The sequence below is a fragment of the Rousettus aegyptiacus genome, unplaced genomic scaffold (assembly GCF_014176215.1).
Source record: "Rousettus aegyptiacus isolate mRouAeg1 unplaced genomic scaffold, mRouAeg1.p scaffold_m13_p_13, whole genome shotgun sequence".
NCBI lineage: Eukaryota > Metazoa > Chordata > Mammalia > Chiroptera > Pteropodidae > Rousettus > Rousettus aegyptiacus.
In genome coordinates, this window is record NW_023416288.1 from 9,996,226 (window position 1) to 10,018,839 (window position 22,614).

The following is a 22,614-nucleotide window of genomic DNA, read 5'->3' on the forward strand; positions in this document are numbered from 1 at the left end:
CAATAAAAATCAATATCAAAATTTTATCAAAAAAAACTACAGTTGACTCTTGAACAACATGCAGTCACGCCCATTCCCCATACAGTTGAAAATCCATGTATAGATATAGTCAGCTTTCTATATCCACAGATTCCCAGGTGCAGATCAAAAATTCAGGCGAATCTTTATTTTGTTAAAAAAAAAAAAAAAACATATACTGGACCAGTGCAGTTCAAATCACTGTTGTTTAAAGGTCAGCTGTACTTTGCAATAGAAATTTGCTGATCCTGCTCATTGTAGCATATATGAGTAGCTTTGCCCACCTGTGAATCACGAATCCTAAAGTTCTGAGTAACCTCTGAGAGTTTCATGCACTTCTCTTGAAGTTTATCTTGACTTTCCTAGTTTCTTTGATTACTCTACTTTATCTTTTCTATTCTGTATTGCCATTCTTACTTGACACTTTCCTCTTTCTCTCTATGATATCCTAAAATATCCATTTTGATTCTGCCTTTCCAAACCTTCCTGGTGAAAGTGGAGTTCGCCTGACTCCTATAACCTCCTAGTCCTACCCTTGAAATTGAACCATAGCCTATAGAACAAATGTGTTCTCCTGATCCAGAGTGTGATTAAACTGATACTTTAAGCAAAACGAGTATTACCTATTCAGACACTTTACACAAATTAGTAGAGTGTAAGTATGCCAGTAAATCATTTGAGACATTTTTGTGTTCACTTCCCACAGATGAAAAATTTACAATGACATGACAGGAAAACATTTTTTTTTCAAATAAGTTAGAATTATTTGTCTAGTCAACTAATTCCTATGCTGAAGGGGTTTCATCTAAATTTGTAAACAGATCCATGGCATCATATAAAGGAGGAAGTAATCAAGTCTAGGACTATAATAGTCGTTTGCTCCTTTAGTCACTAACACTTTATAAAATATTTTAAAAAATAGGTAGATTATATATGTTTTTTTATATAGTCAAATGTCCAATATTTTGGTCATAGAAAGCTGTCAAAGAGATATACTGAATCATTTTTTTTTTTTTTTTTGCAGGGAGAATTCACTTTTCACTGTATGCTCTTGTGCTGTTTAAATTTTTCTTCTAATTTTTAGTTTTTATTGTTTAATGAGTATAATTGACACAAAATATTAGTTTTAGGTGTGAAACATCATGCTTCAATATTTGTGTATATTGCAAAGGATCACTGCAGTAAATCTAGTTAATACTCATCACCATACATTGTAATAAAACATTTCTTTCTTGTTATGAGAAATTTTAAAATCTATTTCTTAGTAGAATTGCTTTCTTAAATCATGACTTCCAATATCTTCAAAATTCTGTGATAATCAATTTTATCTCTAATGACTGATGAAGTTGATTTATCTAATGGTTACAACTAGACATCTTAAACACTAAAATTGAAACTGCAAGAGAAAAAGAACTACATTGCTTATTTACTAAAGTACAACAAATTCATTTAAATTTAAACCATGAAGTGGATGAAACATAAAAAAATACAAACTGTAAGAATTTTAAGTTCTAGAGAATCTCAGATTTTGAAAAATCAGTCAGATGAAGTAAATGAACTCAATTTTTTAGAATAGTCAGATTTTCATAAATGTAAATCATAGTCTAGGCTCTTGAGGCTACTGCCGATTTGTGAATTTCATTATGCATTTAAGAATATCAAGTATCTGATATATCAGTGTACTCAACTTTCAAGAGAAGTAGATTAAATTAATAGTAAACTATATTTGTATGGCCTATAATCCTAACATTTTGAAAAAAAAATTAAGTGTATTCGGAATCATGCTGGAATTTTTAGTTATGTATGAGCCACAATTCTGATCAGTATGTAAATCTATTTGAGTCTGTGAAAGGACATACGCCTTTATGAAACCTCCAGTTTGATACTGAGAATACATAATCATTGAATATTGAAAATATACACATCCTCAGAGACCTATGCCTCAGGTCCAAACTTAGATGTGCTTGATTGAAGCACATCTTCCTACTTTCTCCTAGAAGACTTCAAATATCTATATCTCATTTATTTGATTAATGTCTAAAACCACCTCAACAAAGTCATTTAAAACAATGAACAAATTACACTTCTTGCTTGATTTTTACATCACTATTAAAAAAATATTTTTCAATAGCTTACAAGATAGACATTTATTTTCATTTAAAAATGCATATGTTCTTGAGGTATATATATCAAATCACGATGTACTCTTTCAATATCTAACAATTTTATTTGTCAATTATACCTTAATAATACTGAAAAATGCAGGTGTCCTGCAGTTTCTGATTTTTCAGCCCTCTAATAATTAAAAATGGTAAACTATTAGAACATCTCTGCTTTCTATAAGCATTATTATCTTTCTGTACTTAGAGAAGAAAAAGGTCCATATCTTTAGAGAATACAGTCATCTCATTCATACATAATAACTGGTTAATAATACTCCAGGAAGACGATACAGAAATGAATTAGATTATAGAGTATAACAGATTGTAAAGTTGAAGACTTGTAATTTGTATTTTAAAGACTACAGTACTTATAACAAAGTTCTACATTTCTTTTTATCAATCAGAATACCTTTCCTCAGCAGTGTAATGCAGGTGCTATCAATATTCTTTATTTGAATCACTGTATGCTTTAAAAACAGTAATATTAACCCTGATTTTTACTTTATTTAAAAACCAGGGTTACAATATTGTAGTTGTAACAAAAATATGTTGCACTTTTAAAAAAAAAACAAAGGCTATTATGCTATTATTACTAAAATAATATTTGATAGTAAAAGCTAATAAAGATTTGGCATTTTTTGTTTGTGACTTGTGAGACTAAGTATGCAACTTTACATTGTTAATATTGTGTTGAAGTAATAGCTTCATCACAACTGTTGACTGTGACACATGAGTGAGTGGCCTCAATAAATGTCAACTGAGCACATTATGTGCAATCATAACCTTAAAGCATATTTACAACACCTCAGAGCAGTTAAACAACAGAAGTCAATGCTAGCATAAAAACATGAAATTATCTTTCACTTACCAAATCACTGCTTTATGATTTTTTTTTAAAATTGTAAATGGTTAAGGCTAATTAAACCTAGAAAAGTTTTGCCTTTTTTAGAAACATATTGAAAATTCCCATTTTTAACATAAGAGTTCCACTGAATAAATCAAGAAACATAAACAAATTTGGAAAGGTAATTTCTATTAGAGATAATATGAACACTAAAAGCATAATTATGGATCAATTTTATTGCTCCTCCCAAACCTTTCTTACCAGGCATTCTGAAATCCTTATTTCATGGTAAGTAAATTCCTAAGACCACACTCAATTTGCAACATGCTTCAAGACATCTTTGCCTTAATTGAGTCAGAGCTCTCATACTAGGCAAAATTATAGAGCCTCAGAGATGTCCCCATCCCGATCCCTAGAACCTCTGAATTTTACCCTTACCATGTCGCAAGGAGTTTGCAGATGTGATTAAGTGCCTCTAGATGGCGAGATTACCCTGAATTATCCAAGTGGGCCCAATGTAATCACTTGAATCTTTTAAAGAAGTCAGAGAAGATGTGATGATTGCAGAGAACCAACTAAAGTGATGCAGTATGAGGGAGACAACACCTGCCATTCATTGCTGGCTTTGAAGATGGAGTAATGAGGCTGTGAGTCAAGAAATGTGGGTGGTCTTTAGATGCTGGAAAAGGCAAGGTAATAGATTCTTCCCTTACCTCTTCCAGAAAGAATGTGGCCCTGTTGATTTTAGTCCAGTGAGAATCGTTTTAGACTTGTCAACTATAAAACTATGAGATTAAAAAAAAAAAAAAAGCATGTTGTTTTAAGCCACTAAATTTTTGTCAGTTTGTTACAACAGCCACAGCTAATACAAGTCCTATGAGGATTCTGCTTCCTGCCTAAGTCCTTTTCAATGGTAAGTCCCATTTCTCCCACAATCTACATTTTGCAAGGCAATACTAATATAATTCAGGCTTCCTCCATCCAAATTTTAAACTACTATACATCAACCATTCTTATCAAGGCTCATGCCATCCATCTACGCAATCCTTTCAATTTCTGTCATCCACTGACATCTATATCACCACCTTCACAATCACATCTACCTTCACAGGGTTATTCTGCATCCAAAATCCACCCTTATGAGGGATAATTTCAATGTCCATGCACCCATTCCACAATCTAACCTCATGGTTCCTATTACCTCAGTGGGAATTATCTTCAGGGCCATTCCTTTTGAGCCACAGCACCAAAGCCAGACCACAGACCTCATTATCCAGTGCAACTGTTCAAATATGGAATACACCCACCCCTTGATTTACATGGATTATCCTTTTCTATTTATGTGGAAGAAAACCACATAAAAAAAAAAGTCCACCAGTACAAAATAAATACTAAAGAAATAGGATGATAAAAGTAATAAAAATGTTTATTTCACATATTTTCACAAAAAATGCTAATGAAAATTCAGAAAAATCAAAATAAATTTATTCACTATTGGTGTCTGTACTGTAATCCAAAACAATCAACTTCCCCTTTTTAATTGGCACAAAGTCACTGACTTCACTGCTCAAAATATTTAGTAGTACTGCTTTGGTTTCATTATGTTTATGTTTTTAGATGATCTTTATTTTCAACCCCATCTTTTACTAGGTTTTCAAAAATTCTTTAATATTCACTGCAACATTTTTAAAAATTGGTTTGAAATTTTAAGGCTCGTTAGATGTTTGGATCAATATCTAGAATTTCAGTGTTCAGTTGTGGCCATTGAAAAGCTCTGTAAATGTTTTCTGCAGTGAATGAAACCATTTCAAGGTCACTGCCATATTCATGGGCAGAATGGGCTTCAGACATTAAATGAATTAATTCATTATCAGTTAATTTGTGATCAACCAGTAAGTAATTCATTAATATCATCTACATTCAAATTGTCAGAGCCTTCTTCCTGAAATGTATTTAACAATTAATAATGCCATTTAATCTCTCTTCAATTATTTGAACCATACTCCCTGGTACAACCACTTCTGGCCATATCACTTTCCAGAAAGATTTCAAGTTGATGGCTTTAGATCATTCAAAGCTAAAGCAATATTCTTGATACAACTTAAAGTTGTATATTTATTCCAAGCTCTGTAACTGTGATTCATTATCTTCAAATTTATTAAAAATATCATTAAAACTTCTTTTAATCTAATTAGTCTTAAAGGTGGAAATAATGCCTTGATCCAAAGTTTGGATCAAGAAAGTTGTATTTGGTGGCAAATATGAAATTTTTATGTTTAAATGTTCTAAATTGTATGGATGACCAGGTGCATTATCTAAAAGTAAAAGTATTTAAAAAGGAAGATATTTTTCTTTCATTTAATTTTCAGCTTCTACAAAATATTTGTAAAACCAATCCCGAAAAACAACAGTAATCACCCATGCTTTTTTAATTTGCTATCCAATGATGAGAAGATCATTAATAATTATGTGTTAGTGTTAGTTCTTTATGCATTGCTGAGTTAAGCTATTGTTTTCTAGAAAGAGTAATTGTCAATAATGGAAATGAAAATGAAAGAATCACATAAAATGAGATTGCATGAATGGAAACTGCATATAAAAAGTCTGCATAAATGCAGGAGGGTAATATTTACCCTGTATTTAAAAAAAAAAAAAAACTTGCATAAAAAAATACTGCATAAATTGAAGGATAGGTAATAAGCTTGAAAATTTTGTTGATTACCCACAGCCTCTCACCCTTCAACCCCTCTACATAATTATTCATAACACTATAAATATTTTTAACTTCATACAAACTTCCAGAGTTGAGACCCTTTTATTTTTTTTTTTTCAAAATGCAGAAGTCCCTTTTCCCTTCTTCCCCTGAGCCTTCAACTCCTTTATCCCATAATCTATCATCCATATGTCTGTCTTTCGCATTCTTAAAACTAGGATACTGATAGCTGCTAGAGAAAATCATCCAAAAATACAAAACAATACTATCAATCTGCCTTCAAAATTGCCAAGAAATGTATGTTTTCCTGGTTATGTCTATTTACAACTTCTTTGAGAGGCTATTTACTCAAGCACCCTAACTTATGATCTTTCTCAACACTCAGAAAACAGCCTCACATCTTATTTTTGATAGAGAAAATAGGTTTACATTATTTAAGTTGTGTTTTTTTTTTGTTTTTTTTTTTTTAATTAACGTTTCCTGTATGTCAGGGCCTGGCCCTAGAACGAGAAACAGTTGTAAACGAAGCAAAGCTTCAAACCAATCACTTTACTGTTCTCATAAAATTATTTCAAATAGACTTTTCTCTCTTTTTTCTTAGCCATTTCTTTTAGCAATATTCAACATTATTGCCTGATTTCTAGCACTTACTGTATTCACTCCTTTAACACTTATCGCCTTAATTTTAACACCAGCCTCCTGAGCAGTCTCCCGGGCCTCAGCCATTAATTCCCTATACTGCTGTCAAAGAGTTCCTCCTGAAATGTGAATTTCCTCTTATTATTTTTCTGCTGCAAATCTTTCATTGACTTCCCATAGCTTCCACAGAACAAAATCTAAAGTCCTTAGGATTTTGTATAAGAGATTTTAAACATAGGACTTTTTTATCTCTAAAATGCTTCTCTTACCATCTGTATATAAGTAATTTTGAACTATTTGCCGGTTTCTCTTGGGATTATCAATGCATTTAGAATAATAATGCCCATATAATGAAATTTTAGCGTAGACTTTATCACCCTCAGGAATACTGGTCTGGCCCCTTTGCCTGACCTAATATCAATTATTTTTCCCCTTTGGTTCTCCCCATAGTATCACAAGAATCTTTTTTTATATATATATCATTTGCTTCTTTGTATTAAAATCATCCGTTTGATTCTCTTCTCTACCGGTTTGTGGGATTTCCTTGAGAAAATTGCCCATGTTACATTTATCTTTGATCACTTATATCAAATAAAATACCTAGCACATAAATGTACAACTGTTTATGCTGTTTGAATAAATACTACCTTTCCAGAAACTGTTTTCTTATCTCCTTTCTTGCATGACCCTTGCCTATTTTCATGGTTCTCTTTTTTCCATATTTTGACTGCCATTGCCTTCAGTGAAACTGACTGCATTGCTACAATTACTAAAGGAAGAATAGATATGTCCTTAATTTCTCCAACTATTGAATGAAGATGATGTATTTTTATATGTACTTTTATAATTAATGATGGACTTTTGCCTGGATTAATATATTAAAGTTTAGGATGAATATAACATAATTTAGTATCTCATGACAGTTATTAAAAATAAAATTGGAGAATTATAAAGATGACTTATTTTATCCCTGAAGACCTTATTGATGACATTATATAATTTGAAGTTATATTAGAGGTATGGCATGGAGGTACAAACATTTATTAGTTAAGGCTTCCTTTTTCTCACATGATTGATTTTTTTTCATGAGTAAAAGGTATTCTCTTGATACAGTGGTGTACAGAAATGAAAATTCAATACAGAATTGAGAGTAAAGACTGTTTTTTTTTTTTCAAACAACTAACGACGGTAGTTTTTAATGATTTATTTGATCTTTTGTTTCATGATTTTAAAGCTAAGGCTTTCTTTACCTTGTTAAGCTACATATGATAGAAAGATACACCAATCCAATTCATTTTTAATGCCTCAGGACTCAATATGTTATTTTTTAACTTTATATAACTGAGATGTGAAAGTTGTTAAAAAGAAGTAAAAAATGAAAGAGCATTTACCATAAACCGAATAATACTAATATTATGATAAAAAGCAGTCAAATTCCAAACTTTTATTTATTTTGCATAGTAAAAGCTAACTTCAAAATTAACTACAAATTCAAGAATGAAGTTTCTTATATTAGTTTGAGAGTTCATTGTGGTCTTATATGCAGTGTTTAATTTAATGCACAATCCAATAAAATACTAAAAAGCGAGTAATATAATTTGCTTCCGTGAAGTGGAATTCTGCAACCAAATCAACCAGAAAACTTAAGGCATGATGACATCGTCAATGACCCCAAAGCAATCGAGTTTATGGTTCAAGTAATGTGTAATGTTGGTGTTTAACCCTATTGAGAATGTTGGTCACGACTTACACTGGCTTTTCATTATCTATGTTTTAACAGCTGGAATTTCTGCCTGAGTAATTTAGCTTAAATTTACAAGACATTGCTAGTATTAACAGTGTGGGCTGAGCTTTTCATTTCAGTGTGATATGAAGAAGTTTCCCAATAAATCCTCCTGTGTTTGAGAGAAAGCAGGACATCTAGGTTATAGATGTGGACAGATGCATATGCCTTTCAGGAAAGAAAATGTATAGAATAAATGGTAGAAATTCCCAGGTGAATTTTCCTCTTTAGGCCTTGAGGAGGGGTCTCAGAACTCAGCAAGCCTACTGTAAGCTATTTTCAATAGGTGTTGAGTCATTACATATCAGGTGTTGAATGTAAAGCCAATTAAATGAAATCAGGTTTTCCTGTTAATAAATCAGCTGTGTGAGCTAATATCATTCTTGACCTCAGTGCCACTGGGATATTCTGAAAGATGTCAAAAGTAAAGTACGACATTACAAATACTACAAGACAAAACAAATAATCACCTATTATATTAGCTATTTCTAATGGTTAGAGAAAAACTAAATTACACAAAGCTCATACACATACATCTGTCGACAATGAAAATTGAACAGAAATAAAGTTTGGATAAATGTCTTAAATAAAAAATATGCGCTTTAATTCTTTATCTAATATCTACTTAATAATCTGTATCACAAATTAATTTTAAATGTCATTAACTATACCATATTTTCCCCTTCTTCTGCCAAGCAGTAAAAACATTTATTAAAAATATTTGAAACATTTTCCAAAGGCTAAATAAACAAACAGAAAAAAATACTAAAAAAGGGAGTAAAGTTGTTAGTAAATGTTTTGACTTTAAGACTAATAGTTTTACATCTTAATTGCTTTTGTTTTTATGTTTTTTCTCTAAAAGTAATATATTTGTATAATATTGTAAAATTTAGAAAGCATTTTTGCATATATTATTTTATCCTAAAAATAAGCCTATAAATTAAGAGAGAGTCAATAATATTATTCACAAGTATAGTTTTAATTTTTTAGGTGTGGAATCAGAGGCAGGGTGAAGGCTTGTAAGTCTCGAAAAGTATTTTCTAGTTCCACTCATTTTACAGTAATGCCCATCCTACCTACCATCGTCATGGAAAGGGTGTGTGTGTTTGTGCTGCTGGGCTTGTTTAGTGTCTTTTATAAGGTACTAAATGCATAATCAGGGTTCAAAAATGTACATTAAGAATTTTTTAAAGAAAAAATATTTTATTCCATTATTTATTAAATTATATGTTCTAATGTTTTATTTCCTTTAATATTACTGAAATAGCTTACGGATGCTAACAAAAATTCTTTTAAAAACATAATGCACCTGAGTAAAATTCTAACTCAATTTTCTTGTACTGAACTTTTAATAAATATTTGTTTAAACCTATATTTGAAGGCAAAATAAATTTTCTCCCTCTTTGGTGTATTCTTTAATTATTACTTCAGGATTCCATTCTTCTCCTCAGCCTAAGTGCTCTCGCCTTATGTCAGTATTCTCTTAAATTCCATACCAATAGCTCTGTCAACCAGATATGTATGCCTGAGTATACTCTGAGTATTGGAAGCAAATACTTTTTATATTTTAATGATTATGGTGTCCTGCTTTTACTAGTAAATAGCATCATCTTTGCTGCCTACCTCTTCCTCATCACCTTCTCAAATATAATCATGTTATTCGTCTTCTGAAAAAACCTTTGGTGCTTCCACATTGTTATTTAATAAAAACTAACCTCGAGAATGGCAGTTCAGGACCTTCACAGTTTGACCTCAGGCTTGATCTTTCTAACTCCCACCATCCAATCAAAACTCTAGTAGCGCAATCTGGTTGACTTTCTTTAAAAGTTCTATAAATGATAATACCTAGAGCTTTTGATTACATTTTCTCTTTGAGAAAAGGGAATCCAATTTTCCTTGCTCTACATCACTAATTCCTACTTAATGGGAAAATGATGTTGGAAAATGACTTTACTGATATTCTCCAAGACTTCTCCAGGTAAAACCTCCCATGGACTATGCTACGTATCTCTTACAGAATTATTTCTATGGCATTGTGATTATATATATATATATATATATATATATATATATATATAATTCAACAAATACTTAAAAAACCTAATATGTTCCAAGTATTTAGTCAATATTGAATTTAAGAAGCATGATGTATGCTACTCATTTTAAAGCCTATAGAAATTAAGCAAAGTAGCCTTTCTAATTGTCAAATGACAAATAACAAAACCAAAATGAACAAATGACTACAAGTAATATATAAAATAGTAGAATAATATTTTTCATTAATCTACCTATTAACTATACTTCAATATCTAATAACTACATTTTAATAGTTGAATCATATTAGACAAATCCATCATTTCAATGGCAAAAATAAAATAAGTTCTCTGATACTATCTTGGGATAAACTAGTGAAAAGAGAAGGAGGAAGAGGAAGAAGAAGGAGAATAGGAATAGAAATAAGAATTATAATAAGAGTCAAAATGTTTTACAAAGAGAGTTAATCCAAAATGGAGATTTAAAAAGTTCTAATTTGATCTTACTCAAGTCCCATAACCTCTTTCAACCTCAACTTCATTGCTTGTGTATGTGTATGTATTTGTGTGTGTGTTGTGTCTATGTGTACATAATCAATATTTCTATGCTGCCATCTCCCATGACTGTTGTGAGAATCAGAGGAAGGAATGAATACAAAGGCCTTTGAGAAACTGCAAGAACTAGAAAATTCGAATATATGATGTAATCATATATAAAAAGAAAACTGATCTCTTACAAATCCAAGGGATTGCAACTAGGTGTTTCATATTAAACCTAATGGTACATAATGCTGATTTCATTCAGCATTTTGTTTTTGTTTTTATTGTTCTACAGTTAACTTTAAAATCTTGCTCTATATTACAAAGAGCCAATATGGTATAAGGATGCACACTGATATGGATAGAATTTCAAAGCACTGTGGATAAATGATGGATTATTCAATGAATGGTGTTTGGACAACTGGATCACCATCTGGAAAAAAATAAAGTTTGATTACTACCTCATGTCCTATAGCCCTGTAACCAAATTCCAGATTGATCAACAATTTAAACATAAGAAATAGGATTACACAAAAAATGGAAAAAAACATAGAAATTTTGTATATAACCTTGGGTGTATGAAAAGGTCTTTTAAAATAAGACACAAAATCCATAAGACACCAAAGAAAGATTAATAAATAATATAATATAAATTAAAAGAAAAAAATCCTACGGTAAAAATAAAACACAATCATTTCTCACTCGAATAAAAAAAACTGCCTTTCTTCTTTCTTTAATACATAATGAATGTGTACGAGTCAATAAAAGACAACACAATTAATTTTAAAAATGGTCTGAGACCATTGACGTACCAAGTGGGCTTGGAATATCTTTTCATTTTAGAAAGCAAAGAAAACTATCAAACTATTAGAATTATATCACAAAAACTTAGATGTCAACCTGAAGAAGTATCTACTTGACAAGAATGAGACTATTTATCAATAAAGATAGTAACTGGAAGAAATCAAAAGAAGCCTAAACTAGCCTATGTAAATAGCTGAATGTTGGCAATATTTGTTGGAAATATCCTATAAGCCTGCATCATAAAATATCATATTATAACAAATATCTAGTTCCGAGGTTAAGAAATTGTATATTTTAATTATTTGAAAGATGAGCACACCCAATCTTCTTATAATTATAGCATGGGTACTGATTCAATTCATTTACCTTATCATTTGTGTTTGATTTTGTAAAATATCAAATTTAATATGATAGAAACATCCATCACATATGTCTAGTCAATCCCTTTCTGGGCTACCCAGTTAATCCAACTTTAAATTTACAATTAATATTGAGACTGAAATAGCATTCCATAACAAATTACTCAAGTTGCTTACTTGGAATATCTTTACATAAACAAATTACAAAATATTCAATGCAGAATTATTTGTAAGAAGGCTGAAGAAAATGAAGTTTTGGAGTAATTGACATAATGATCTAGATTTCATAATTTCAGCTGTTACTTAATAAAATGTCAATTTTAGTGAATGTAACTATGGCTGCTTTTTGAACAGTTATTAACATACTATCCTATACAGATATGCTAGGGTAAATTTTATAGAAAAAAATTAGTGGTAGTAAGTATTTGTTCAGTGTAAACAGGTATTTAACTTATGATAGTCTCTATACACTGTATAATAAAATAATTGGCACAGCATATTCAATAAAGCAATTGGATTGAACTGTATCTGTTTCTTAGGTACAATATATAGTATATGTGTATTAACATATATGTATATATAATTATACATGATAAAAGTAAGTATATATTTTAATATGTAAAATATTAAAAAGGAAATATTGATATTGAATATTTTTTGCTATTAACTTAATATTGATATTAAAATATTAAATAAGAATGCTAGAAATGATCATGAATAAATATTGATGTATGCTTTAAAAAACTTAACTGAAGAATGGAGGTGATTATTAAGATATTTACACATAGCAAGAAATGAACTATTTTGATTCCTTAGTTTTAAGATCTGGATTTCTTTTCTGCACTATATTCTTCCTATCCACCTTCTCTGGATTTGACTATTCTCACTGTTATTCTGACCACACACAATGAAGCAAGATTCAAAACTCTTTTCTGAGTACAAAGATGCTTTTTATAAAACTATGAATATCTACTTTTCATAGGAAGGAAGTCATAGCCTCTTTTTAGTATGCAGACAGCCTTCAGAGCAATTCCTCATTTCCAAATCCCTGTTCCCTTTTACTTGAACACATCTGAAAACTCCTCAATTCTATGAGTGTTCCTACTTCTGACTAAGTCATACATGATCACAAAGGATCACAGTCCTATGTGGAGAAGAAAAGAATTGCTGGTAAAAGGAAAAATAAATCCACCATCTGCACAGTAAGAACTAGACAGCTGCAAGCGAAAGGACACTTTCTGTAACAGCTGATTTGTCATTCAGCCCTGGCTGAAACCATACAGCTCTTGGAGTTAGCAGTGTCAACAAAGGAAATTTGGAAAAATAAGGTTAATGGGTAAAATTTTTCATGGTTATCAGAAGAGTCTAGGCTAAGGGATTCTTGGCTTTTTCTCAGAGAAAGGGGAAATATGCAAATGCCGAAATGTATCCACATTGTAGTAATTCTATATAGTTGGGAAAAAGTATTCTAAAATTATTTTCAAAGCTAATAAAAAGTAAACTCTTTCTGATTTTATGATTCCCAGGCTACAGTCTAATTCGCTAAAATGGGAAACCCTGCTCCATGACCTGGTCTAGAGGGCAAGAAAGCATGTCCCACCTTTTATCCTGAAGCTTATCTCTTCCTTTATCAAACCACAAAATTTAGCTTATGCCTCAGAAGTAAAGGGAGTGTGAGCATATCCCTGGCATGTTTTAGTTTTCTTTTTTTTTCTTTTGTATGATTATTCAGGAGGCTCATGTCTGTAGATATACAATAGAATAGAATAAAAATATAACAAAACTTAAAAAAGACAACCAGCATGTTTCACTAGGACCACATAATCAATGATAACAGAATGTAGATGTAGAACAAAAACAGTACTTAACATATGCTCCATATGACATCATTTCATTGTGCACTTCAGTACCCTGCACAGCACTGTTCAGTGCTGCGAAGGTAACACCAATTCATTTCTGCAGAGTACTTAAGCTACAAAACATTTTTTTCCTTAAATATTCTCCTTTATTTCTTATCACAAATCTTTAAGATAGGTGTTTAAATGTACAGAGGAAATACTGCCATTTACAATAACATGGATGAACCTCAAAATAATCATGCTAAGTGAAATAAGCCAGATAGAAAAGTTGAAAATCACACAATATCACTTATATGTGGGATATAAACAAAAAAGCAACAAATGAATAGGACAAACAAACAGAGACTCATGGACATGGACTATAGACTAGTGGTTATCAGAGGGTAAGGGGTGGGGGAGGAGGGGGGAGGTAAATGGGATAAAGGGAGTCAATTATAGGGAGGCAGGAGGAGAGTGAAGTGGGTAAAGGGGATCAAATATATGTTGCTGAAGGAAACTGGACTTTGGGTGGTAAACACACGATAGAATATACAGATGTCAAATTATAATGTACACCTGAAAATAATATAATTGTATTAACCAATGTTACCCCCAGAAACGTAATTAAGAAAAGTGTACAGTGATCCTCCAAAGAATATCACAGGACAGGAACTGTGTCTTCTGGGCTCTAGATAGGGAAATACAATTAATATAATGAGCGCCTCAATGTGAAAAGTCATAATGAGATACAAACAGTTAGGAGAACAGGAAATTGGAACCTAAGGCTGAGGGAGGGAGTGGTGATAATCTGGGATATTTTTCTTAAGGAAACAGAAATACAGTTGATTAAGATTTATATTAGGAACACTATGTCTCGGGTATTATGCTAAGAACATTGCTTATTTATTTATTGTTACTACAAACTTAAGGGACAGATAATTTCATCATTTTACAAATAGTTTTAGAAGCTTAGAGATATTAATAAACTTATCTAAATTTGCACAGCTAGTTACAGGAAGATCTAATTCCAGACTCAACCACTCTCCTCTAAGATGGCATTCTAGGAGGGAAAAAATCATTTCATTCAAGGATAGATGAAGGAATGGGTAGAAAAGAAGTGAGTAGGCCTGACTGACTGTAACCAGACTTGGACAGGGAGAGCTTAATAAGCAGGACGGGGGAAGACTGAGAGAGTACATTAAAGCCAGATTGTGAAAGACACTGGCTTTCTGAGAGAAGGCATTTGGACTGCCTTCACTCGATGTCCAAGGGTAAATCATAAATGTTTTAAAAAGACATATTGTTTAGCAAGGTTAATTTGACAGTAGAGAAATAGCCAGATTGAAGAGCAAGCAAAAACTGTACAGAAGCTAGTGGAGGCAGTCAGGGATAATAATAGTCCTGGCAGAGGAAACAGAAAATAGAAGGGTTGGAAAGATAGTTTAAAGATACAGCTCAAAGGATTTTACCACTGATTCAACTTTTAGAAAAGCTAGGCTGATAATATAATGTTGCAATTTTAAGCATGGGTGAAAAGGAAAAGAGTAATACCTTTTAACTGTGTTAAGGAACAAAGCAAAAAGGAACAAAATAATAGGTTTTTAAGAAAACATGGTAAATTTCATATTAAGAATGTGTTTGATTTACTATTTGAATACTTTTTAAATGACAAGAAATAACAGAAACTCAATATAGGATATTAAATGATGTTAGGACTAAGAATTCAGATTTTTAAATGAACATGTAATGACAATAGTCGATGCCAATGGAGAGGTTAAAGGAATAAGATGTGGACAATGCCGCTGCTGCTGGTGATGCTGATAGCTGACAATACATAATATTTATTATTCATCAAGCACTATTTTGGGTGCTTTCTTTATATTAATCTCATCCTCACGATGCCCTTAGAAATGAAATATTAATACAAACTCCACTTAATGGAGGAGGATGCTAAGTCAGGAAGAGGAGTGACTTGCTCTAAATTACACAGCCAGTAGAAGATTGAGATCAAGCCTACACATGTGGATTTACGATAGATAGATAGGTAGATAGATAGATAGATATATAGATAGATAGATAGATAGATCTATATATCTGAATTGTATCATTCCATAGAGAAAGAGAGAGGTCTGAGAGACAATCCAAAGAGCTGGTGATGGTTCAGTATGGGGAAGGTACTGAGATTGAGAAAATGTTGAAGAAATACTTTCAATTCGTCTTTATTCTTTGAATTCCTTACAAAGGAGAAGACAATCATTGCATGACTATGAATGACTTAAATAATATCATTACTTACATGTTAAATTAATATTACCTTTATAGAGAAAAATGTAGAATGTAAATATATAAAAGCTGAAAATAATGAAGTTTGATAATCCTAACTAATAAGAGAGAACCACAGTTGAAGCTGTGTTATATTTCCTTCCAGTCTTTATGGAATTTTTGATATCTTATTTCATAGAGCTCATGTTATATTGAGTTTTACTTGAGTATCAAATGATATTATATTCCATCTCCATTTATTTAATAAATACTTTTCAATCTCCAGTGTTATGCTATTTTAGGTGCAGAACCTTTTTTCTAGCCTCTACATTGGGTGAGTTTTATTTAGATACTACTGGAGAGAAGAGGTGTCTACCAGCCTGGTTTTGTCTTGAAACAAGGTAAGCATTCTCCATTTAACTGTCTCAGTGTCCTCTTGGCTCCTGTTCCTTTTGTCCTCTTACATATTCAGCTGACAAAAATTTAATATTATCTCAAGAATTATGTAGCCACCTGAGGGGGAAGAAATGGGAGTCCTACAGAAAGTACTGAGAAGAAAATACCATCAATGAAGGGTTTGTTTAGTTTGTTTTCTTCCTTCCTACATTTGCCAAAGCTGCTACACTGGGGTCAATTTTTTGTATGTTTGCTTGTTTTATAGCCTTTTGCATGCAACTCAATGTTTAGGCCAACCTCTACCACATGTAAATAATATGTTGCCACCAAGCCCCTTTTCAGATGTTCCTGGCAAAGTCCTGATGGTTTTCCAGAAACTACTTGGCTTCCCATAAGGTGGCACTGCTCAAGCACCTTCCTCCAATCTGGTTCTGTATTACAGCTAACAAAACATCCTTGGACTTCTATCATATGGTAGCACTCTTCTCCTTAGTAGTGTTTGTTGATGTAAGTTTTCCCCTTTGGTAAAATCTTTTTAGTAATTTCAATAGAAAATTAGCAAGTAGGTGATTCTTAAGAAGTAGAGGGAGTAGGTTATTATCTGTGTGAGTCTGGATCCAATCAAAATACCAAAAAAAAAAAAATACAGTAAATTAAACAGAGAATGCTTAATATAAACAAATATTAAGTGATAGGTGAGCAAGTATAAAGATGAATCAGGGGTTAAAGAAGGACAAACTGGGAAGGCGGGCGGGGGGGGGGGGGCGGTTCGAATCTCATTGAAGAATGTGTGGCTGCTTGTCACTAAATGATAGAGAAGCCTATGGTGTTGTCAAGTCAGAGCTGGTTTATTGTCCCCAAGCCAGGGGAGCAACCCTCGGGCACACAGAGAAAGTCTCCCGTGCATAGAGCATCAGAGGGAACTTGGAGTTGGAGAGGCCTCCCTCTCAAACCCTAGCTTGCTGTAGGTGTGAGCTGTAGGTAAGGGTTGCTCACTGGACGGCCAGCCCCATGGGCCTGCAGCCTGTGTATGGGGAGAGGAAGCCACAATCTGCACCACCTGGGGTGCAGCCCCACAGAACCTGGAGTTCCCATGCTGCCTCTGCCCAAATTGAAAGCTGTGACAAGATGCTGGAAAAGTTGTGCCCGACAGGCATCTCATCCTGAAGAAAAGCACAGGGGCTGGGCGGTGAGAAGAAAATGCACTCTCCAGAAGCCTGGTGAAACAGCTGCCCAAGGACAGACTTTTCTTTCTGGAATGTCTCTCAACACCATCTACTGACTAAATTTAGCAACTACTGGCTTAAAGGCACCTGATTAAGGATTAATTACATATCCCTCATTCCTTCCCTTTGGTCACAACATCACAGGAGAGATGTCACTTCACTTTTGTCATATTCTGTTACGTAGGAGCAAATTACAGGTCTCACCCACTCAAGGGAAGGGGATTATACCGGCATGGTTCCTGGGCTCATCTTAGAACTTGACCTACCACAAGCTGCATTATTTATAATCACCTAGAACTGGAAATGACCCAAATGCCCCTTAACATGTGAATGGATAAGCAAACTCTGATACATCATGTTACAAAATGCTCTTTAGCAATGAAAGGGAACAAACTATTGATACACACACCACTCGATGCATCACAAATGCTTTACGCTAAGAGGTAGAAGCCAATTTTAAAGTTTGCCTACTGTGTTTCCATTTAAATGGCATTTCCAAAATTACAAAACTTTTGGGATAGATAACAGGTCAATAATTATCGAAGGTTGGGGAGGGAATTGAAGAACTGGCGTGTAAATCCTATTAGTGGTAGTTATCAGAATCTATGAAAGTATGAAAATTAATAGGAAATTTAGAATATATTTATCAAAATAAGATGAATTACACTAGATACAAAATGAAATAATAATACTTTAAAATAAACAAAAAAATTTGTATATTTTTATGTTTCTACTAGAAATAGGTGTGTAAGAGTTTCTGACTCCAGATATCCACAGTTGACTAAAATATATTTAAAATTTCTGTAACTTTCATAGACCAAAATGAATGAGATTTTATTTTCATTTACTTGATTATAATGAGCTTGCACATTTAATATATTTAATAGCATATACATTTATACTTTTGCAAATTTATCTTGATGTCCACATTCTATTTATTTATTAAGTTCTTAGTATATTTTTTAGTAGTTTAAAGAGACATCTCAGAGTTTAGGATATTAATGTTTGTCACCTGTTGCAAATATTTTCTCATATAAGTCAATTTATAATTCTTCAAATATAAATTTTTTAATTACCCAATATAATCCAAACTTAAAAATATAAGTGTTTTTATGCTTGAAAATTTACCTCTTTGATAAAATTTGTAATTTATTGTTAAGAGAAGCTTTTGTTTTTTATTTTTGTTTTTGTTTTTAAGAATAGAACATGTTTGTAATTGGAGTATGACTTTGGAAAGAAAGATCAGGATGGAGCTGATGGACAGATAGTATAGCATAATAAAGAATAGTCAGAAGTTGTGGCAAGAGTGTACATGTGAGGGACTGGGAAAATCTGAGAGAATTACAGAGAGATGAGACTGTCAGGGCAGAGACCCACGCCACAGGCAGGATATGACAATAAAGTCAGGAAAACATAAGATGAGACACATCAAGAAAGTAAGTCTGAGAATAACAGACATCCAGTCACTGCCCAGAAAATTCAGTAAGAGAAAAAGATCAGAGTAGTTGTACCCCTGTGCCATGGAGGTAGAGCACTAGAATAAGGAAGGAGCTAAAACTAGAAGTGGGGCCCCAAAGGCTGTACTACAGTTCATAGCCAAAAACCCAAACAAAAGAGCCCACTGGGGGCTTACTTATTATAGACAGAGTATACCAATGGAAAGTGTCATCACAAAAACAGTGTTTATATGAACTGCCATAGGTCATAACAGAACCAGAGCAAGACAGACTAGATTCTGCCTCCTCTGAATTACTCAACCAAGGTTTTCCTAATTTGAGCTAAGCACAAGTTTACTTGCACAGCTTTGGGTCAAGATAGCCTACAATTGATGCCATCTGAAGTATAGGAAAATCGCTAGAGCCAAAATCAAAGCAGTTCACCACAGAGATTACATAAGAGGTAAAAATCTAAATGATGATTAAGAACTTAGTAGTATAAAAGAAGAAACTGTCCAAAATTAATTAGTCCAGGATGTTGGAAATATTATATATGCATTCACATTTATGTGTGTTTATACAGACACACAACTATATATGTGATCTTGAATTAACAAGAAATATTGATTAAAATATTCTCAAATGTTGAATGTTTTTTATCACAGCTCATTTTGAATTTAAAAGTCAACCCAATACTCAATTCTCTTCGGAAACATCTTTTATAGATTCACATCAATTCAGTAAATAGTTGAAACACTGGCAAATAATGTTATAAATAATTAGGTAAAGCAAAATGATGAGCCTATTATATATGCTCATTATATATATTTTAGTGAATGATTTCAGTGACTACTACCAGAATTATGTTGGGCCATGAAGAAATATAAAAATGACAATCTCTTCACTAGAGACACTCCAGCATTTATATAGGAATCATAATTCATAATTCAAGCTTTTATAAGTACAATGAAAAGTAATTAACTTCACCAGGTAGAGGCTGAGATAAGCATCACAAAGGTGGTGATATATGAGCTCAGTCTTGAAAAATGAGTTAGGATTTTCCAAGCAGAAAATAGAGATATGTTTCTCAAGTAAAGGGATCAGCCTGAGCAAAGACATAAGCAAGTGAGAATACAATATCTTTGAGACATGACACAAAATGTTGTAATTGTCTCATTGGTCTCAGGTAAGAGAAGTCATAAAGGGAGGGTGGGCTCTACCTCCTTCTCCTGTCATAAGATTGATTCGCCCTCTTTTGTCAATCTGAATTTTAAGAGTTTTCTTATTAAATAAATCGTTCCTTTACAATGTCTCTAAGAAATTATTTTATGGGTGTTTAGTAAGCATAGGAAATGTGAATGTAGAGTTCTGGATAGAGGTCAAGCCTGGGGATAAGGTTTCAAGTCAGCAACTAGATATTAGCTAAAGCCAAGGGAATTAATAATAACTCCAACGAAAGCATGAGCTGTAGGAAAACACATACCATGGATAGAAGTCCTGCAATCATAAAAATTAAAGGGCTGGAAAAGTAAACTATTCAGAATTTTAAAACTATGAAAAAATAATAATAATGGTCCTAAAATCTAAAAGAGGAAAACTTCTATACAAAAATGAAAAGTCTGTCAAATGCAGCAGAGAAGTAGCATAAAAATGAGTTAAAGAGATACTTATTTGGCAACTAGATGGACATGAGTAACGGTAACAGGAGTGATTTTAACAAAGTGATCGATGTAGCTGGGGTTGAAGACCCAAGTAGAAATGGTTAGGAAGTAGAAATGACAAATACAGACTATGCTTTCAAGAGCTTTATAGAAAAATGCACAGGAAATTCTAGAGTCAATAAAGTTAGGAAATAAACTTGTAGGCCAAGTAGAGGTGAGGCTAATTTTTTGTTTGTTTTTTTTTATATATATATATATATTTTTTTTTTTAGAATGGAAAAGTCTAAACATTCTTTTGTATGATGAAATGTAAGACAGTAGAAAATGAAAGAAAATATTTGGTAGAAAATATTTGGTAAAGTAATGAAGAAGAGATAATAAAGGGTATAAATGGAATAAGTAATCTTGTAGGAGAGTCCAGAGCTGTCTTCATCTGAGACAGAGCGAAGGGTCACATCAGATACCTAAATTAGGAGTGGGAAAAAGGGAGGTTGTGGGCTTTTACTTCACAGCCTCCACTGGCTTTTTAATAGAAAGACATTTCAAATGCTAAGAGTTTAGAACATGGAAGTCAACACTGGAGACTTAACATGAAAAAAGACAAAGGTAACATCAGCGTGCATTACCAGGCACCAGTCTCTAGGGCATCTGTTTCCCCACATATCATCTGTCACGTGTCACATCAGTTGTATGAAGAGCCATACAACTTTGGCAAGCTTCATTTTAAAATAGAGACATGTTTACAAATGTAAAAAGTGAAATCCAAAGACATGAAGTATTGGCCCAAAGTCACACAGCTGGTGCGTAGAAGAACCCAAATTTGAAATTTCATCTGTCCAGTTTCATTGCTAATATCATTTTCACTATATTATTTTACTCTTTTAAAAAATTTTTATTTTTCAATTAATCTTGGCATACAATACTATATTAGGTTCAGGTGTACAACATAATGATTAGACTTACAAAGTGATCCCCCAATAAGTCTAGTACCCATGTGACACTGCACATAATTATTAAAATATTATTGACTATATTCTTTATGCTATATTTTACATCCCTGTGACTACTTTGTAACTACCAATATGTACTTCTTAATTCCTTTCTTCTTTTTCATTCGTCCCCCAAACTCCTCCCATCCAGTAACTCAAAATGTTTTCTGTATCTATGAGTTTGTTTCTGTTTTGTTTATTTTGTTCTTAGATTCCAAATGTAAGTGGAATCATATGTCATTTGTTTTTCTCTATCTGATTTATTCCACTCAGCACATACCCTCTAGGTTCATCCATGTTGTTTCAGATGGCAATGTTTCATTTATTATTTACTTATTTATTTTTATGGCTGAGTAGTATTCTTTTGTATATAGGTAATATCTCTTCTTTATCTATTCATCCATAAAACCCACATCACCTCCATATCTTGCCTATTGTAAATAATGCTGCAATGAACATATGATGCAAATGTCCCTTCAAAGCAGTATTTTGGGTTTCTTGGCATAAATACCAAGAAGTGGGATTACGGGGTCCTTCTTTGTCTCTTATTATAGCCTTAGTTTTAAAGTCTATTTTATCTGGTATAAGTATTGCTACTCCAGATTTATTTTCATTTATATTTTCATGAAGCATCTTTCCCCATCCTTTTACTGTCTGTGTGTATCTTTTGATCTGAAGTGAGTCTCTTGTAAGAGGCATATGTGAGTCTCTTATCTATTCAGCCACTCTTTCTTCTGATTGGGGCATTTAATTCTTTTTCATTTTTAGTACTTGTCGATAGATATGTAGTTATTGCCATTTTATTATTTACATTTTTGATTCATATATTTTGTTCTTATTCTTAAAGAAGTCTCTCAAATATTTCCTGTAATATTAGCTTAATGGTAATGAACTCCTTTACTTTTTTCTTG

The 22,614-nt window shown here is 32.5% G+C and overlaps 1 protein-coding gene across 1 annotated transcript in view; it reads right to left on the bottom strand.

Moving 5' to 3' along the window:
- Window positions 1-22,614, bottom strand: part of SEMA3E (semaphorin 3E) — a 229,814-nt gene that overhangs the window by 45,813 nt on the left and 161,387 nt on the right. The window lies entirely within an intron of this gene.